The sequence below is a fragment of the Mauremys reevesii genome, linkage group 9 (genome assembly GCF_016161935.1).
Source record: "Mauremys reevesii isolate NIE-2019 linkage group 9, ASM1616193v1, whole genome shotgun sequence".
Lineage (NCBI taxonomy): Eukaryota > Metazoa > Chordata > Testudines > Geoemydidae > Mauremys > Mauremys reevesii.
In genome coordinates, this window is record NC_052631.1 from 35,067,559 (window position 1) to 35,088,375 (window position 20,817).

At 39.5% G+C, this 20,817-nt stretch overlaps 1 protein-coding gene across 1 annotated transcript in view; it reads right to left on the minus strand.

The window, feature by feature from the left end:
- The window catches only part of NYAP2 (neuronal tyrosine-phosphorylated phosphoinositide-3-kinase adaptor 2), a 169,136-nt gene extending 149,586 nt beyond the window's left edge, over nt 1-19,550 (minus strand). Inside the window, exon 1 of the mRNA XM_039489833.1 lies at nt 19,473-19,550. The gene's annotated coding sequence lies outside the window, so the exon portion shown is untranslated. The remainder of the gene's footprint in view (nt 1-19,472) is intronic.
- Between the last annotated feature and the right edge of the window lie 1,267 nt (nt 19,551-20,817).

Here is a 20,817-nt window from a genome sequence, read left to right on the forward strand (position 1 = left end):
GCTGGCGGCGAGCATCTGCTGACAAGCAGCTTCGTCCAGAGGCGTCACCGTGACATTTTGATGGCGACGCCTCTAGATGACGCTGCTTGTCAGTGGCATTTCGGTGGCGACGCCTATTGACGTTGCCGCTTGTCTGTGGCATTTTGGCGAATGCTCGTCTGCCGCCACGGTCCTCTGTGGCTCGTCATCTGGCACCCGCCAGACAAAAAAGTTTGGGGACTACTGCGATAGAGGATCTAGAAACTTTAATTCACTTGAATAGTCACTACTTGTGGCAGTAGGCCACATGAAGTCAGTTGGAACTACTCTTGTAAGAGTTTGCAGGCTCACGTACAAGTACAAATTTAAAAACCAGTTTATTTCTACCTTTCAATGAGAAAAACCCCGCAGTAAATGTGAATAAGGCCATCTTACTTGGGCCCTGCGTTGCTCCTACTGAAGGCAATGGCAAACTTTCCATTTTGTGGGAGCAGAACTGCACCGCTTCTGATTTTTTTGATATTTGGAAAATTAAACTGGCCCTGGCTACGTCAACCCTGTCCCTGCAAGAGGCTGACTATCCTCAATACCCAATGAGTCAATAGGAGTTTAGGCTGTGCAGGATATCACACTCTTATCACATCCCAGCAAGACCCCATTCAGTGCACTGGGAGTAGTTTTCAAAGACACAAATAGTAGTTAGGCACCTAATTCACCTAGGAAGTCAATGGGAGTTAGACACCTAACTGCCATTTGTGCCTTGCATATCTCTCCCATTGTCCCTCAGTGATCAAGTTATCCATGTTGGTTTGATCTTGTTATTGCTTAGGCAAACCTTCCACTAAAATCCATGGAGAGCTTTGCCTGATTAAGGAGTGAAGAACAAAGCCCTACATGTATTTGCATACACCACAAAGATCGTGTCCTGATGAAGATGACTTATTCTACATGACTTCTGGGGCAGCAGGGCTGTTTGTAAACTGAACTGTGATGTAAAATATTTCATTGTATTGATCATTTTAATTTCTTTTAATGGATTTCAATGACCATGGATTTCTTCTAAAACTAGATTAGATTCAAGGTTGCTATCCAAACCCTTTAATTATTGGGCAGTGTATGTTCAATGCTTTAAGTAGCAATTACAGACCCTGTGATCTCCTGCAAAAAAAATCTATTAAAGCTGATAAGACACATTTCTATATAGGATCCTGAAATGTGTTTCAAAAAAAGTAAATTTTAAGACAGGGTTTGAATTAGGCCAGCTCACCACCACGGTACTCCAGAATTTCAGTTTTTGTTTTAAAAAAGCATAAAGTCCTAGATCATATTTCTCAGAGCTATTGTTCCTGGCTCTCTGAAAACTCAGGCAGACTTGACATTTTCAAGGCTTTATTTGCAACCATAAGCACTGGCGGCTTAGTCTGATCATGCAGTGATTTAAGCATACAAGTAATTTGGTCAACAGAATTACTCATAAACAAAGTTAAGCATGAGTGAAAGTGTCATTGGGAGAAGTGGCAGAAAAACTTCTTGTCTGTGTTAGCTGCTTCTACTCTAGGGGGCTGTACCAGCATGCTATACCAACACAGCCTCCATGGCTACGTGTACGCTAATCATCCAGAGTGCATTGAGGGACCCAAGCCCCAGGGAGAAATAGCTACATTCTGAACCCCGGAGGGAAAGGCAAATCTGAGAAGCCCACCAGATCTCTCAATCCTATTTTGAACACCTGCATAGTCTACTGTGAATGAAATCCCATTTTGATGTCTCACATTGGTGAAGATGAATTTGTGGGTGGAGTTTAGAAGAATACCACTTTCTTTCTTTCTTGTTTGATCCTTGAATCTGCCTTCATAAACTTGTATTCAAACTTGAAATCTTATGATATTAATACAATCTACAAATATTTTGTGCAGCTCTGTAGACAACTAAATCCTGTCTAGCTAGGGTTTTTGTCCAGGATCCAGCATCCATTGCAACTTCCATGGGATTTGTGGTTGCTCAGTACCTCAAAGTATCAGGCTGTTAGATAAACACAAACATGATAGGATTATAGGGGAATGAAAGAGCTCAAGGAAGAGACAGCATCTTGTGCTAATGTTCTCTAGACACAGACAAAAATAAGAGATGCATTGACTATGTAAATAATTGATCAATTTTGCTACATTTTTAAGAAGCTATTTAAAAGTAAATTGTTGCTTCTGGCTAAACTCCACTTTTCATTTATTTTTTAATATGCATTTAGCTTTATAATAATTAAAACAGGCTATTTATTAGACTTTGTTCAATCTAATTTACCTTACCTTTAAAAAAGCTAAAGCATATATTGGTTTTCAGAAGTATACAATAAAATGAGTATAAGATATTTGTTGCTACAAACCTGTTTATGTTGGTGCTATCCAAGCTTTTGAAAGCTGAACCCCACTCCTGGAAAATGAAACTAGTTGAATCTCAGCTGCAACCTCACCATGTATTGTTAAAGGGCTACCCATCTTAGTTATGTGCTAGTGTAAATCTTCATAATATATGTCCCTGCCTTTTATGTATGGCCTCTCCTCTCTTCCAGTCTGATAAATGGCATAGTTAACCATGACAATTAAATAATCATAATTGGAAGTTAGATTCCATTGAAATGAATAGAAAAGTTCAAATCTTGGAGCTATTGTTTCAGGCTCTCTGCAAATTCAGGCAGACAGCTCAGAGTCAGTTAACCTCACTTCACATTTTCAGGGCTTTCTTCGCAAACCATGACACTGAAAGACTTGTTTTAATTTAAAAATGAAAGCTGAAACACTAGAGAACAATTTAGAAGACGGTTCACACACCCCTCACCCACCAACCAGTCCTTTATGCTCTCCCTGCAAGAGGAGAACGCACACTTCGCGAAACAGTGGTTAACATGGAAAAGGAAGGTTCATTGGTGCTGTAGAGCACATGTTTCATGTCTGAGCACAAGGGGAATAGTGATGAGCAGTCATCAAGTTACTTCATCCTAGTAGCAGTCCTGAAGCCAAAGAGAGAAACACATAACTAAGCACCTGACTTGCATGTGGTGAGCCATCACATTTACGCTTATGTCCTCTCAGACACACATTCTCCCTGAACCCTTGAGAATAAGAGGGCAAGAGCACTAGGAACTTGACTCATTTTTATTCATTATAGAGGACAAGGCACAATACTTCATTTTACTTGATCCCATGCCTAGCATCCAGTCACAGTTTTGCTGGACACAGCAGTTTTGTGATCTCTTTGGAACTCTATGTATGTTTTATACATAGGGCCATGTTGTAGGGTCAGCTCTGGACATCCCAGAGTCACCAATGAGACTTGTAGGCAAATATCCAAAGTTCTTTAAACATCATGGAATTTTTATTTAGTAGGAAATAACCCAAAATGAAATGGGTCAGAGCTAGACAGAGAGGAAAGAGATGGTAAACAGAAGAAGGGAAACAGAAGAAGGGAAAGATGGGAGATACCTGAGGAAAAAAGAACACAAAATGCAGAAGGGGATTAGAGAAAAGGAGTCAGAAACCCACAAGAAGAAAAATAAGGAGAATGGAATGGAGCTGAAAGAAAAGGAGGAAAGTGGGAGATAAGAGACAAAGAGAAGGCTTTCAAGACAGGAAGACACGCATGGCATTACAATTAGCATCATTTATTTTTGCTTCTATATTTTTTTGATGAGGGAAGGATGTTAGGAGTCCAGAGAGCTAGATTTGGAGAGAAAGGGGTGTTCTAAGCGGTGGATTTGAGGAGGCAGTGGAGGATGGTCTACTTGGCACAGTGAGGCAGCAAATTAAAAGATTTTTGCACCCATCAGATTTTGCTATTATAAGAAACTGTACACATTTCTATGCAAAATTAGATAAACTTAATAGCCCCTTTTGTTCTTTAAACTTGTCCTTTCCCACATGAGAAAAGGCTATTTTTCACTATAAAAGGGAACTCCTTTTTAGCAACAACACACAAATTATGGCACCCATTTTGGCAAAATTGAACTTGAAAATGGCTCCGAGTAAAATGTAAAAAACTCGCATTTCACTTTTTTTGTGAACCACCAAGGAAACAGTCATTCCCTGGTTAGTCTCTAGATAAACAATTAAGAAAGTCATAGCTCCATGACCATAGTCAGCTAATAATTGGATACTGAGAGTTTAACATATTCCTGCACTGCCCCCCTTTATTTCATGAAAATATTGTGATCCTTTGTACTCTCTTGGTATAATAGCTACTCCTATCAATGGATGTGCTGAAATTTCCCCCATGAAGGAATTAAAGAATGCAAATGTGGAATACCAATTAACCTCTTTACAATTAAAAAATATCCCTATCTATTATAGCACCCATTAGCGATACTTTAGTTAATGGTCTGTCAACATTTCCATTAGAGCTTTTCCCCCCTACAGCCGTACAGAGCTAAATCCTGGCTAATCACCTTGAAAACTTAGCCATGGATTTACATGGCACCACATACATGGTTCAAATGAGGTAAAATATGGATACACATTACTTTGAGCCATTACATTCTAAGTATGTACACATCTGCTAATGTACATTAAAACATACTGCGGAATTTTGCAAGATGTTTTTCTCTCAATATTAGTACAGTTATCTCATGTACAAAAAAACCCACAAAAATCCCTAAATAATTGTAGAGGTCTCTCTCAGACTAATATGGTGAAAGTTGCAGTTTGAAGCTTTGTCCAAAACAGACTCCTTTCAACCAACATGGCTTAGATGATAGGATCATCTTTTCAGGAGATTTGGGACCGTGGGTTATGTTCTGTGGTATGTGCTATAATTCCTAGACGCTGCAGGGTGAATTAAGGACAAGGGTTCAGCCTTAATAGCTCAGAATCCCCTGACATCTTTATGGTTAAGCCACACTCTCCTCATTATTGTAATGCAGATTTTTGTATGTCAAATTCATTACAAATTTAACATGTTCATATATTTTGCATTTGTCGGTCCTTGAAACATTAAAACCATGTTTAAACATTTTATAGAGTACGAGCGAAAAGAAAAACACAAAGCACTGCTTATACAGACAGGAAAAAAGCCATATGAGGTAAATCCTAATCTACAATTTAACTCTTGGTTTCACCATTATATTTCTCAGTATGTTCACAATGGTATTGACTGGTGCTTGTAAAATGCTTTGGCAACATTCTAAGTATTTAACTTGCACCTAATTATTGAACTTATTCTTCTGTCAACTTTATTCTCACTCGGAGGCAATGTAGCTTTGATGTGAACTAATTAAATCCAGGCCATGTAAATGGACTACCACTCAGCAACAAAAAGCTGTAATGTGTTGAATAAAGAACGATTGACTTTTGGGGAGGCTAGAGCTTTTTTATCAGATGTATTTGGATAAACTGAAAATCCCAACACATCTTATGTACATTATGCATATTGAAATATCAATTAAAAGAACTAAGTTGTATTTTGATGCTCGGTTTGTGTGTGCAAAACCCACAAACTTTAGAAGAAGAAAATACAGCCTTCTAGGTGTTCTGATCCTGCATAGATGTGCTTAACTTTGCGCCCTAGGAGTAGTTCCATTGAATTCAATGGGACTACTCCCTTTCATAAAGTTAAGAACATACACAAGTTTTTGCAAGGTTATGGCCTTTGTATGATTACATGACACCAAATATGCTGAGCCTAATTTCTAGTTCATCATTTGTGCTGTACCTGATTTCTAACACTGACAAGATTTTCTTTATCATGGGGCTATAACAGGCACGTATATGCCTTGAATAGGTTACACTGAATGCATAGTAAAAACAAATCCAAAAAATCCCAAAATCTTCTTACAGGAAATAATGAATGTATGGTGGTGATAGAGTGAAAGTACAGGCACTCCAGTCCAGAATCCTGTAAACTGGTGTTATGGGGTGGGTTAAACCTTGTTGAAACCAGTGGGTGTAACAGCTGCCCTTCATTTGGGATAAATGTAAGAAGCAGTTAAGCTCCTTTATGGAATCAGATAGCTGAAACAATAGCAGCTGCCACCCAAAACATAGGCACATGCAAGGCACATGTAGGCAGAGGGATTTCCTTGGGTATTATTTTATGAAGGTTTTTGTGTCAGAGATAGAGACATGAAAATCAGAGAAAAAGAGAGAAGGCAACAAGGAAGCACCAGAGACAGCCTGAAAAAACTGGGAATGTGGTCCCGAGAAAAAGCTAAGAGAGCTTTTGGGACTGAGTGCTAGCTAGAAAGGGGTTTGGAGCTGTCAAAGAAATTGTCTCCTGCTGTTTGATTCTTATTGTGTTTAGAGAAATAGGACTTCGTACATGCTTTGAAAATAAACAGGATTGCATCAGAGAAATATCTGGTTCCATCATCAACTTCTTCAAACTGAAAAACTGCAAGACTCTGAATTTTGGCTAACTACTCTGGTCAAAAAGTGTTAACCAATAGAATGTACCTGAAGGAGTTAGAGATTTCACATACCCCATTCCAAGCCTGAAAGGAATTACATTACATTATTCAACTGGTATTGCTATCGATGTAACCTTTTTTTTTTTTTTAAAGAAAAGTAAATTCTCAACATGTCAACTGCTTTAATTTTTGTAATACCAAACCATATCTGTCTATAGAACTAACAATGTGAAAAAATCACTTAGCTCTTTCTGGACCCATTGCAGGTGAATGGCCAAACATCTAGCACAGAGGATAAAGCGACCTACTAGTGGGGCACAGAAGATCCTCCAGCAACAGCACCTGTGGTTGTTGTCTACCCTTTAGTAACTTTAATAGATTACGGTCCAGAAGGCCAAGGGTCAATATTTGCTGCTCAAGTAGAGTTGTGCATAATTATTTATCATTATAAATTATATAGCAACACTGATGTGAATGACATTTAGAGACACATGAAGACAAAACCCCTGCCTAGAAGAATCTAAGCAACTGAACTCCACTAGCAAGTGTATACACGATGACTGTGTGCATACACTGCTGCAATAACTGTGCATCTAAACTGCTTACAAACATAATCATTCAGTTGACTTGTTGTTCTAAGAGGATATAGGGGAAGGAGGCACAATAGACCAGCCTATAATAATGTGCTTCTTGCTTGCCTGGAGTTTGTGTATCAAACATAAGTTACCTTTTTGTTGTTTGTAGGATTCTGCTTTTAATAGTTATTTCCAACATGTAAACCACGTGATACAAAAGAAGAAAAGAAATTATTTTGGATACCACAGTGCACAGACAGCCAATGATAAATTCAGTAGCCTGTTTCTGACCTACTACTTCATAAACCATTTATCCAAGATAATACTGAAGACTCTGGATTAATTGGAGAAAGTCAAACAGTAGCACAGATACAATCATATTTTCAAGCAACCTTAAATTTAGTATTTTAAACTGTTCACAGATTTAATCAATCTGAAGACCTAAAATGAGTATCACAGGCCTAGAAAAGAAAATTATGCTTATTCCTGTTTATTATTTAGATTAGTCATCTCCAAAATGTGCTAGCTGAGAGGAAGACATGTTCTCTTCCTGAAAGAGCATACAATCTGAAAGACCAAAGCAGACAACGGGTAGGGGGGAAAGGGTATAATTAGAGTTATCTGGAATGTTTTCAGTTAAATGAAATTCCATCAAAGCCAAAACATTTTGCTGAGCCATATCATTTTTATGAAGTTTTTGGTTGGGGAGGATTTTTTTTCCCCAGACCTCTCTGATCAGAAGTTATGAGAGAGAGAGAGAGAGAGAGAGAAATTGAAAACCTGAGCTTTCTGATTTAAAAAATTGATGTTTTGACAATTCTATTTTGTGACAACATTCAAAAGATTTTGTTTTCATTGCACTGAGGATCGAAAAGACAACAGTACACGTACATTTTCCTTAGCTTGGTTTTATCCCAGGTAATAACTCCCTGGAACACTCTACATAATTTCTCACTTCCTTGGTGTTTATGCCCATAAAATATCTGAAGTACTTTTAATTTACTGAAATACTCCTCTCCCCACAATCTCAGCAATTGTCTAGCCAAGCTACTCACCTTTAGTCTCTCTAATCTTACCTCTAGATCTCTGTCTAGACACTCATGCTGTTCTTTTCTAAAATCTCCCATTTGTTGACATCTTTCTGATGTTGAGAAGCCCAGTATTTTTATTTCTTCTTGAAAGTCCTTTTGCATTGTTCCTGTGTCCTCACTGGTACTTGCAAAACCTCCCACTTTAGCATCCAGTGCAAATTTATTTAATGGGCTGGTTATCCCTGCTTCCAGATAATTAAGAATGATGCTAAATAAATATTATGATATTAATATCAAAATTTGTTCTCATATACCTAGAGGGTAAATTCTGAAGCCTCCGCAACATGCCCAACAGTGACAAGTGCCTTGGACAGAGGGCAGTAATGTTTTAGTCCCACAAAAATGGGGGCAGAATTTGGGGAAATCTTATAGGGGACTGCACTGCTAAATAATATACAGGTGAGTCACATCATATGCGCATTTAACTTATGCAAATTCAACTATACGTGCTTGGCAAAAAAAAAAGAAAAACAACAAGATACCTGTAAATAGTGTGGGTGATTCCACCCGCCATTCCACTCAATGAGCGTATGCCCCAGAGTGAGTGTGAGATGGGAGACGTGAATCTGCTGTTCCCTCAGTCGGTCTCAGTTCCCACATGCCTCTCATAGTGTGAGCATCTCGCCGTGCTGAGTGTGATTCTAGTGTTTAAAGATACGTATTTTTCGTACAACATGGCCACTAAGAGCAAGCCAACAACTTCATCTGGTGCTCAACAGAAGAAACAGCGATCTGTTCCAACGCTGGAGGAAAAACTGGCTGTGTTGGACTTATTGAGAGACAGTATGTCAGTCTCCAATGTGGTGCGTAAATATGGCCGCAACGAATCTAGCATCTGTGCCATCAAGATTTGAGAGAGAGAAATTCATCAAGTGCTCCATTAACCACTAAGGTGATGAGCCAGGTGCGTGATAAGACTTTACTGGAGACTGAAAAGGCATTAAACTTATGGCTGGAAGAACCGTAAATGTGTGCCTATCAATGGCAACGCATTGCGAGAAAAGGCTCTTAGCCTCTACGCACTGTTCAAACCTCCTGCCGAAGAGGGACAGCCTTCTGATGAGAAGGAATTCAAAGCCAGCCAAGGTTGGCTTAACAGTTTTAGGAACTGCTTCAACCTCAAAAATGTGCAGACTACTGGTGAAGCTGCATCTGCCAATGAAGACGCAGCAAAAGCCTACCCCGAACAATTAAAGAAAATCATAGAAGAAAAGAGCTATCTTCCTAAACAAGTTTTTAATGCTGACGAGACTGGGCTCTTCTGGAAAAAAAATGCCCAACCACACTTATATTTCAAAATCAGAAAGACAAACCCCTGGCTTCAAAGCAGCTAAAGACCGTGTGACTGTGTTGGTTTGTGGCAATGCAGCTGGGCATTTAATAAAGCCAGGCTTGCTCTACAGGGCTGCAAATCTCCATGCCCTAAAAGGCAAGAACAAAAATCTCCTGCCTGTGTTCTGGCAATCAAATAAAAAGGCTTGGGTGACGGCAGCATTATTTCTGGATTGGTTCCACAAGTGTTTCTTTCTGGAGGCCAAGCGGTACCTCAAAGATAAAGGACTTGACTTTAAAGTGTTGCTGATCATAGACAATGCTCCTGGCTACCCTGTGGCACTCTGGTTTTCACATAACGACATTGAAGTCATCTTTCTCCCCCCCCAATACCACCTCCAGCCTCTAACCTCTTGACCAAGGCGTGATTCGCTGTTTCAAGGCGACGTACACGAGGCTTACGTTCTTATGGATATGTAGTGCTATGGATGCTGATCCCAATCTTAATGTGATGGAATGTTGGAAGTCCTTCAACATTGCCGATTGCATCACATATATTAAACAGGCAATGGATGCAATCAAGCCTGAAACAGTTAATGCATGTTGGCGAAACCTATGGAAAGAATGTGTGAATGATTTTAAGGGTTTCCCTACCATTGACAAAGAAGTGAAACGCATTGTTCAGGTGGCCAGGCAAGTGGGTGGTGACGGCTTCGAAGACATCCTTGAGGAAGAAATTGAAGAATTAATTGAGAGCCATAGAGAAACATTGACTAACAAAGAGTTAGAGGAACTGATAAAATCGTCTGCAGAAGATGATGAACAGGAAGAGCCAGCAGGTTGGAATCTTCATACATTTGCTGAAGTGTTCCAAGCAGTGAAATACTTGAATGATTGAATTTCTGAATATGATCCCTCTATGGAATGAAGCCTCAAAATCACACATAGTATTATGGACGATTTGAGACTGTATCAAGAAATGTTTGAGCAGCTCAAGAGACAACAGCGACAGTTGCCAATCACCATGTTTTTTGAGGAAAAACAACCAGCAGCAGATGAGCCTACGCAATCAACTTCTCAAGCTGAACCAGAGCCAACCACTTAGTCTACGACTCACTCTCCTTCACCCAAGCTCTCTGTCACCTTTGTCTCCTGGGTCGACATCAAGCCCTGATGACCCCCTGTAATTACCCCCTGTAATTAAAAATACAGTACTGTAAAATTATATTTTGCATATGTACTCTTTATTATATACTGTACATTAGTGTATACATTATACACTTATACATATTACTGTACAGGGTTGTATACTGTACACAACCATGTACAGTATACTGTACTTTATGGGTGATTTAAGGGATTTTCAAGGGTAATTTTGACTATATGCGATTTTTGCCTTACTTGCTGACTTTAGAACCTAACCCCCGCGTAAGATGCAACTCCACTGTAGTATTTGAGTGACGTCTCACACTAGGATAAATTAAGAGTAACTTCACTGAAGTCAGTGGACTGATGCCATTGTAAAATTGGTGTGAGAGGGGAATCTGGTTCACAAAGACTTGTTAGATCTATAAGTGTTATGTAGAGAAGCATGTGGCCCAAGGAAGCTATCTTGGAAACTCTTCTCAACATATGATCTCCCCCTCTTCAATGTTCTTTGTTCAACAATCATAGTTTCTACATTTTCCACACACACATACTCAAACACCCCCAACCCTTATCCATCAGCCATATGGTATCTGAGGCCAGCACTTGAATGAATCAATAAAAAAGAAACAGTCTCTGATATTTTTCCAGCTACATAGATTCAGTCCTCAAAATGAACAAATCCAAGAAAGATACATAAAGTTCTCTTTTTTTGTCCATTATCCATGTTATTTTTTCCTAAGTTTAATTCCACAGAACACACACAAGTACTCCCTAATCTTCAGCAAAGCAGACCTTGAAGTTTTAACATCTCCATAATTTAAACAGAACCAGTGTTCTTTTTGTGGGGCTTTTCTTTTTAATCATAGCAATGATTCAGAGAGAGGATACGAAATAATAAAGGTGACCTGAACTTTTTGTGAGCATACGTCAACTCCAGAATGAAAGGGGCATTATTACTTCTTATCTGTTGCTTCTCATTATTCATCTGTTTCATTCCACTTCATTGCCAAGATAGTTTAACATTCCTGATGTCAGATATTTTACTAGTTTAATTACAAATATCTGCAAGGGATTAAAGAAGAGACAACAATGCAAAACACAGACTGCAGAATTTGTATTTAATTTTGAAATAGCAAAATGTTGTTACTGCACAATTTTAAATTAATTAACTCAAAGGGTACTTAATAAGGGTCTGACACTCAGGAGTGCTGAGAACAACTTAACTTTATTTCTTGGTCCCCGTCACCTGACCTAGGTCATGGTTACAAAGAGTAATATAACTGGCACACGATACCAAAGTTCCACTGACTCCACTTGGTTTCTCTTACAAGGACTACAATCCCAAATTGGAATGGATGTGTGCTTTGAAATAAACTGATTTTCATAGATTAAAATGAGCACTGGCTTACACACGAGTCATTTTAGTGAAGTAAGGGGACTAGGACTTAGCCCCAATCACAGGGGCTGACTTTTGTTTTTTCCGGTGAGTGCTCCTCTCTGCACCCTCCCCCTGTGCGAGCGGGGCCTCAGTGGGAAGAGGCTGAACAGGGGCGGGGCCTCTGGGCTGAGCAGAAGGCGGAGCAAGGTAACAGTTTGGGCGCCGGGGCCTACAAAAGACTAATCTAGACCTGCAGGTGCTGAGCATCCCTCACACACACACACTTTTTTTTTTTTGGTGGGTGCTTAAGCCATGGAGCACCCAGAGAGTTGGCACCTATGACCCCAATTTAAAAAATATTTTGAGCACTCCCTACTCTGCCAAACACACTGGCCCTGTTTACATGAGAGAGCAGTGTTGTCCTCTAGAGGTTGGTACATCCGGGGAATAAGGGTTCTGCTACCACCACACCACCAGCTTCTTCTTTAGTTCAAGGGATAGAGTTTTAGCAACGGCATTCTTGTCCCCACTCTCCACATACATATCATTTGTATAATTGTCACAGATTTCTTACACACCCATTTTTCCTATCAGAAACCATGGGTAATTCATGCAGTGACACTGACAGCAGCCTTAGAAAGAACCTTTCCTCCTCTTCTCCTGGCTGATATAACGTATGACAATACCAGCTACCAGTTGTTTGCAAGAGGTTGTAAGTGAGTAAAAGACTATGAACAGGTGTCTCACATTTGATGTGCAGAACTCATTGCACTCTTGAGACAGTCTCACATGATTGGCACTAATCAGAGTGTATAAACCGTGACTGCATGACCCACTTGGAAGAGTACAGGAATCCTTTCCCTGATATAGATTTTCCACTAACTTTCTCTGAACAATAACCTAAGATGTTAGCATCCTTTATGACTTCTTTAACCCCTTTGCTGCACCAGTAATACAAGCATGTCAGCCACTATCTTGCATGCATCCAAAGAAATGTATGTTTCTGTACACACTGTCTACAAGGAGGGAACGCATTTTCTAAGATGTAACTATATACTGTAGTTACATAGTGTATATCAATGACTAGTACAAGTCACAAATATACAGTTGACTTCAATGGGAGCCGCTAATGTAGCTGCCTAAATATGAATTTAGAAGCCTCGTTTTGTGCATCCATTTTTTAAAATCTTGGCCACCATACCTTGCTCTTAACAGGACATGGTCAAAACCTGTGGTTAATGATGCCTTCTCACCTTTATAAATGGCAGTGAAACCTCTACAAAAAAAAGCATAGGCACCAATTATGGTAATTTCAAAGAGGCCATTTTCTTTCAGGCCACTCTGTCTTGAAAGAATTGTTCTACCAGGCCATGATGATCTTGCTCCAAAGAGGCAGCAAAGGAGGGGATGTTGGTGTCATGGCCCCACAATCTCACTATATTAATGAAGGTAACATGCTAATACTATGGCTACAGAAATCATTCACTCTGAATTTGTCTCAGCTCAGACAGTTGCACTAAATATCACCTTCTGATAGCAGATGGTTAGAAAGTATGTCAAGATGTTAATCTACTGAATTTGTGCTTAATAAAATGACAAAAGTAAACCACTGGGTGAAGCCCAAGAACAGTAGGATGAAAAAAAAATTTTAAAAAAATCCCAAGAATCAGTCAAACATGCAGGAAAAAAATATAACTAGCTAAGTTAGAAAAAACTTTTAGAGAAAGGATGGTTAATGAGGGTGGTGCATTAATAATATTCCTTCATGCAAATCAAGAAAACATGACAAAACATTTCATGCCAGTCTCTCCCTCCTCAAACTCACATTTTGAGCACTGGCATTTTGTCTAGTGACAAGCAAGAATGAGTATCTATTACTGAGTATCAAGGATGGGTGTCTTCATCCTAATAGTCTGGGTCAGGTTTTAAGGAAATCTCAGACTACAGGCACAGCACCAGATGGCCACCTAACAGCCACAACCATATCAGAAGGTAGATTGCTGGTGATGGCTCCTACACCCACCTAGCAGTGACAGGAGTATAGCTAGGGATCTGCTCTGCTCAGGACATTGGTTTGGAACCAGGAGATTTCCTCCTTGGCTTTATGAGACTTCTCGGGGTGGTCTGAAGACTTAGGCAGACATTAAGGCTACACTCAGTTCATATTTTCAAACCTTTTCTCCCCCAGAAATTTGAGGGCTAGAAACAAATTTCTTTTTAAAATGAAAGCTTTACAGGCAGGTATCTTCTTATAAATCTGGAGGGGGAGCCAGGGTCTTAGGCACATGGCTGTTGTGCAGATGCCTTAACCCTCATCCATATATGCATATATGCTGTGGTAACTCATGAACTAGTGGCCCTCCAACAATGCTGTTTTATATGCATACAATTCAGCCCAACAAAAATTTAAAAAGCAATTTAGCATGAAAAACATTTTTTCTGTGTCAAAAAAAGTACGTTGGGTACAAATATATGCCAGAGGTATTGCACTGGCATCCTGCATTTTTAGTATTTCTATGTATATTTGCTTCTAATGAGAGTATCTTGTATTGTAATAGTTAGCATGTGCTAATTGATAATACATTGCAATGACTGTGGTCCTGCGCACAGTCACCCTAAGGTAGAAGGGGCTGCAGGGAGGTTGGTCCCTTCAAATCCAGGCTAGTTAGGTATCCTCAACAGAAAGTAGATAGATGCTGGCTCTCTTTACCTAACATTCTTGAGCAGATTTTTCTGCCTAGGTATTATGTGCCAAACATTGTAGACTCAGGAGACTCTTGAGAGGATTTTCTGTATTGCATAATTCAAGATGGTGAGCCAACAGGCATGATATCCTGCTTCTGTCCTTATAAAAATGATCTGCAACTCAGAAAACGAGTTGTAATGTGATGACAACATATTAGATGATAGAGACTTTATGCCACCTCGTGTCAAGAATTGCTCTGAGAAGGAAAACCATGTTTCCATTGATTGTTCATCAGGTTCATCTTCAAACAACAAGATGCTTGTGTTCAATCCTGGTATGAGACTGGAAGAAATGTAGTTGATGGTAATTTCTTCACTAATATTCAGTTTGCTGAAGATCTACTCAACAAAAATTTGACCTATGTTGGAACAATCCAACAAAACAAGCCAGATATACCCAGTAAGATGCATCCACATTGCAGCAGTTAAAAATTGTCATCAGCGTTCGGGTTTCCTGGGCCACTCACCTTGGTTTCCTATGTTCCAAAGAAGGGCAAGTCAGTAATAATGCTACTGATGATACATCATGTCAAGGTTGTAGAAGGAGACAAAAAGAAACCCCATAAAATTCTCCACTGCAATGTACATGTTTTGAAATTGTCTTGGTCACTTTGTAGGAGCCAGTCCCTGTAGAGCATGCTCTGGCCACACACACTGTCCGCTGGCTGGAAGTGTCCTGACAAGAGAACCACAGCAGCAGAACATTTTGAGGCATTCATGGTCACAGGGCAGCAGTGACACAACCCCTCACTGGTTGGGATTGCATCTCAGAACATGTCACCCACCATCTCACTATGCCCATTAAAGCAGCACTCTTGTACCTTGGCTACCATTGAAAACCAGCCACCACTGGAGCACATTGGAGCAAACTGCCACATTTGCCCAAGGTCAGCTGGCCAGAAGAACTGCAAGCAATGTGGCAAATGCAGTGAATTTGTATGCACTGACCACTCCGCATCAATGCTGATGTGTGAAATTGGATATAGGCTCACACTGAACGAGACTCCTGCTAGTTCTTTCAATTCACTAATTAAATAATGTTTTTCACCTAAAATATTAAAGAATTGTTCTTAGTTTCTAAAAACATTTGGGGGACAAAAGGCCCACACATCACAGTTAAAGTAACTTTTTTCTTGGCACTGGATGAAGGTTAATCCAGCCTTGCTGCTGGGATACAGATTTACCCAGAATTTTAGATCAGAATGTTCAGACACGGACCAAAATATATCCTTATATTAACCCCCTCCCACTCCTCCACCCCCGAAACAGCCTTTTGGACCTATGGCCTGCCACCATATAGTCAGTGCTCCAGCTTATGGAGCAAAAAGATCCTAACACCATCACCTTCAATTAAATGATATCCTTTAAGTCTTGCATGCAAATTAAATGTTTATAAAATGCTTTGAGGTCCTCAGATGAAAGGTGTTATGTGGGTGCTAATTATTATTTTAAACAAAGCCATTCTTTTCACTTTGATTTACTTAAATGGCTGATCTTCTTACCCACATGACCACCAAGGTGTATGCCACAGTTTGTATAACATGGTACTACTTATGATGTCACTAATAATAACTTTTGCTTGTAGCTATACTCTGTCATCCCTTTAGACTTCCTCAAGCTCTATTTTTCAAATTTATTCAGAACTTTGACATACCTTCTTGGTGAAGTGGTAACTTTCTATAGCAAGTGATAGAATTAGTCAAAAATATCTTCTTAATGTGATTTGTTTTTTGTTTGTTTTTTAAAGGAAGTTGGGTTATTTTCAATTTGATTTGGATTTGTGGTTTTGAGTGAATACAACAGGATTAAAATAGCTAATGATTGTCAGTTTAATTAATAACAATACGGTATCAGCTTTTGCACTATTTGGAGTGCTATTCATCTAAAATTCCCAGCTACTCATTAATTCAGTTGTGACTTAGGTTTCCTGTCCTCTGTAGGACAGCACTTGCCAGACCTGGAATTTGGTCAAATGCTACATACACATAAACTTGGAGATATAAATTCAAATCATCCTGATGTCAACTGACACTGCAAAACTACTAAACAGGTGTCTACTGTCCACTGGTGGAGAGCGGAGTTTCATGAAAAAGGATTGGCGTCAAGTCAAATACAAAGAGTTATCCTTAAATTCATGTTGGTTTAAAAGTGGTCCCTGAAAATCTTTTCCTTCCCTTCCCCCCCCTTCTTTCAGTCAAGGACTTTAGGAGGTATGCCTACACTGTAGAAAGGACTTTCGGGGTATGCCTACACTGCAGTAAAACACCTGTGCCTGGCCAGCATCAGCTGACTCGGGCTTATGGGGTTCTGGCTGTGGGGCTATACAATTGCAGTGTAGACATTTGGGCTGGGGCTGCAGTGGAGACCCTCTCCCCTAGAAGGCCTGATCCAAAGCCCACTGAAATGAGCAGGAGATTTTCCATTGATTTATAAGGACTTTGAATCAGGCACATAAATCAGGATTAACTCTACTGAGGCCATAGGAGAATCATACCCTATATGTCCATATGCATGAGTTAGATGGAGCTATCTGTAGCTGACCTGAAACTTCTGTAAATTTAGAATTAATTACTTTAGACAATGCTGTAAAGTCTATAAATATCATGAAACAGCTGTTACATATTTGCTACCTGCCTATAATTTTCTCCATTATGAAAACTTAGTTTGATAACACCAGTCTGAAACTACCAATAAGCAGTGATCAGGGAGGGTTTTAAGTAAAATTGAAGTTAAAAAAAACCCTTGTGAAATTACTAATACTTTTCAAAATAAGATTGAAAGTCCCAGTTTTAGTACAGTTGATAACATATTGCGTTTGACAAAAAAAAATCTGTAACAAACCACTCATGCATTTTAACATTAATATCAACTTCAATATTCTTTTTGTACTAAGCCCTGACTTTATTATATATTCTGCTTTCACTGTAGAGCACTGAAAGTTACTAACCAGGCTTGTCAGAACTGGGACTCTACATGTATTCTGGGCATCACTGTCACTCAGACAGGCATAAAGGGCCTGATCCTCCTCTCACACCATTGTAAATCAGGATTCACTCCAGGGAAATTCTGTCGGACCTTTCCAAGGTATAACACACCATTCTAGCTCCATCAGTGTATATGTTGTGCCTACCTAATCTCCTTCTAGACTCAAGTTAGAGACTGTAGGCTGAATGGATGAATGGGGGAGGGGAACTCTGACCTATCTTTCTGTTCTCCTGATCCTGGGGCAGCCAGTGTTTGATTATTTTATTAATGGTATTTAATGATGCTGTCTGTGAAAGCAGGGGACTGGACTCAATGACCGGGGAGGTCCCTTTGTAGGGGAAAAACTGCAAATTCCATTTTGTTTAGGCACTTCGCCATTTTGTTTGTAAGGAGTTGTTGTTAGTTTACCATGTTGGTAACCTTCTTCTTGAGACAATTGGCACCTTTTTCTCTCTAAGGTGGGAAAGAGCAAAGGGCATATGGCCTGTGTTCTACCTAGTAACAGGAAAGCATAAAAGTCTGCTGTAGGAGAGGAGAGGCTGTCCTTCCTGGTGGCAGCACAGTACATGTCCTAGCTAAGACTTCAAGGAGTCTACAGAAGACCAAAGAAGAAGATCCAAACTCCATAGTTCCAGCTATCAGTTTCTTATTTGTATCCTGAACTCCTGTGTCCTCACCTTGATGTAATGATGTATTCCATCCGTGATGTCCTCGGTCGTGGGTCCATTCCTCTGAATCTGGAGTAGTATGCTGTCTACCTCTGTACCTTACCTGTAGTAAATTCCTCTTTGTCCTTATGGGTTTGGGACCTTGACTTGATGTCAGTTTGTTGTGCCAACCTGTACCTTTGTGTATTCTTTTGCTGAGGGTCCTACAAGTTACTGTTTCCTATTTGAGTCACTGTTTAATAAACCAGTTTTCTTTATAGTTAATCCTGTCCTTAGTTTCCTCTCTGTTGATAGATGCGGTTTGGGGGAACAAGTCTGCTGGGTGGGGACTCTGAGGTATGGAACCTAGAGCACATCCAGTTAACCATAGACAAGATCTGAGTTCCTGGTTAAACACCTTCCTGTCCTAAATTCTTTGCATCCACAGATGCATGAGCATAGGTGTAATTGACCAGACAAGGTGCAACCTACTAGAGAATCAGACAGACAGACACACCCGTCTTGCACATCAAAGTTTTATAAGGTCTGCACTGCGGGACCAAAAGAAAGGCAAGTGTAACGAGGCATAAACTGTAGTAGTCCCCACCCTATTGTAATGTACATCTTACTATGCTTTCTTTCAGCACTTTGGCCTGCAGTTGACAGCAGCTTAGATTCCCTTATACTCACTCATCAGTCTGTGATTATAAGGGAATTGAAGGAATTCTGAGGCAGGTATAACAGAGTATACGAGTCCAGGTTATGCCGCATTAAACATCACCTATGAATATCCCTCCTAAACTCTTCAGCTCTAATATTAAAGGGAAGAAGAAATAGAAAAAACTATTCCACCAAAGAGGAAGTTATCATGTTCTGGAGACTCCAGTATAGCCTATGTCAGATAAAAAGTGTTGGATCCCTGCTGGATGTTTTGAAAGTTGCTGAAGGATTTGGCTGGGTTTCTATAGAAACACATTGATGCTTTTATATATATTCACTATGCTTTTCAGCTGATGGCATCATACACTTATCTGTACATGTGTTTTCCAGAATTGCTCATTGTCTTTCAAAACAGGACACCTGATAATAAGGATGCCATAGATACAGATGAAGATACAGTACTAATGATGAAAGACTTAAATAATAGTAAAACCATCATTAGAATATGTTTTAACACCATGAAACATTGCCTGTAAACTCCTTGACCAGCTCCAAAGCTTTAAAAGAATAATTTCAGATTGCAAGAACAACACAACAAACCTTAACTGCAAAGACCTCCACTATCCTAGAACATGACTCCTCGCCAGAATCTGAATTCCATATCTGTGATTTGAGGGCTGAAAGCAAATAGCCATGTTTTTGTTTTAGATTGATCACTACATGCAAAACAAATATAAAAAGTCAAATTGCAAAGCAATACAGAAAAAGCCTGGCTAGGATACACTGCAGTTAAAAAGTTTATTTAACACATGCATTGCTGAGTATTTTGTTTTCATTTCAGGTGCTGATATTCAGCCATCTGGCTTTCCTTGTGGCATTTTTTTTTTAATAAACGTTCTTCAATTGCACAGGATACAGAAAGAGTGAATCCATTCTTTAATCAAAACCACTGCAGGCTACAAACCGCTGTGCCATTGTTAAACCAAGATGAATCATTTGGCAAATAAAATTTCTGTACCAGAGACTATTTCCCAAAGAATTCTTTGTTATCCCTCTTAAGTCTTCCTTTTGTTCCCACTACTGCTCATCCCAGCCACCAGATGGCTAGAAATTTATAATTAATAGTATTCATTAAAAAAAATACAAGAACTTGAATTTTTGAATAGATGTGTCCATTTCTTTTAGTCTCAATGAAAAGTTAGAATTTTTGACAAAACAGATGGATATTCACCTTCTGACATGCCCAGGGGCAGGGAGTAATTTTGAATTTATTATCAATGGATCACCTTTGAACCTAGAGCATGCAAAATTAAGATTCAACTTGAGTTGTATGAAACAATGAATGATTAAAAAGTTTCCAAGTGATGAAGCATCAGCCTAATTCCCATAATCGCTACTAGCTGAAGACTATGCAGCCCTGAGCACCCACAACTCCCTTGGCCTCCAGCACAGAACAGGATTGCACTCTTACACAGCATTATCAAAAACAGGCTTAACAGTCAAGATTTCCAAAGTGACCAGGGATTTTGGATGCCACCATTTTTATGTGTTCAACCTGGGACATCTTAAAGGGGGTTGATTTTCAAAGGGAGGTGTTCAGCATTTGCTGAAAAATCAGGTTCCTTTTAGGCAACTTCAGTTAGACCCTCCAAAATTGAGAGCCCCAAATTCATTAGTCACTTCTGGAAATCTTGGTCTGAAGAACTGATCCCGCAGTCTATATTTACACAAGTAAGAGCTGCAGGTTTGGCTCCTAAAGACTGATCCTAAGAAATCTCATATAGGAATGTTGTTGTTTTTTGCAGGGGAGATGCAGACAGGAGAAGATGGTTGATTTTGTTTTTTATAGCATTTCTGCTAGCTGAAGTAATGGAACAGATCTACTGTACTACAGATTATTTTTATTGTAGGAGCAACAAGAGGCTGTCAAATTCCCTGAAGACTT